The following is a 736-nucleotide window of genomic DNA, read 5'->3' as shown; positions in this document are numbered from 1 at the left end:
CCAAAATTCTTCGGTTCATGGGCTGGGAGGGGAAGGGCCGGAGCTGGAATCCCCGGAGAGCGGCCCCCACGGCCCTGCCAGCGCTGGGACAGCTCCAAAGCCACCCTGGTGCCAGAATCCTGTGGGCTGGGGACAGTCCCCAGCTGGGGATGGTGGAGTGACCCTGGGCCGTGGCACCACGGGGACAGGGATGGCTTGGGAGGACACAGGGCCACGCTGAGGCACGTGGGGACAAGGACGAGAGCCCGGGGCTGAGTGTGGTGTCACCACCCCAGCGTGCGACGTCCTCGGCCTGGGGCTGGACCGGGGAGGATCAGGATGAGGACAGGGGATGGGAGCCAAGTCCGGGCGTGGGGCAGGTCCTGCCTGCTTCCCGAGAGCAGCCGGCCTGGGGACACCCTCTGGTGATGTCCCCAGAGCGGGGACAGTGCTGGGCCACCCCTCTGTGCTCCATGCATCCCACCCCCTTGGCTTCCTCCAAGATCCATGTGGCCACCGCTGTGGTGCTCGGTGTTGTCCTCTGGGCTGGGCTAAACCAGTCTGGAACAAAAGGGATCAACTGACCCCAGCTCCCCCCACTCCCGGCCACCGACGGGGCAGGAAAGAGCAAAGTCCGGCCAAGGTGACGCAGTTTCCGTCCCCTCGTCGCTGGGATGTGACGGGCACCATCCTGTTGGGCCCATCCATAGGAAGGAGCTTCCTGGCTGGGGGCAGCTGCGGGGACAGGGGGGGGACG

This window comes from Corvus brachyrhynchos, unplaced genomic scaffold, assembly GCF_000691975.1.
Source record: "Corvus brachyrhynchos isolate BGI_N302 unplaced genomic scaffold, ASM69197v1 scaffold787, whole genome shotgun sequence".
NCBI classification, from domain to species: domain Eukaryota; kingdom Metazoa; phylum Chordata; class Aves; order Passeriformes; family Corvidae; genus Corvus; species Corvus brachyrhynchos.
Note: the sequence above shows the minus strand (reverse complement) of the source record.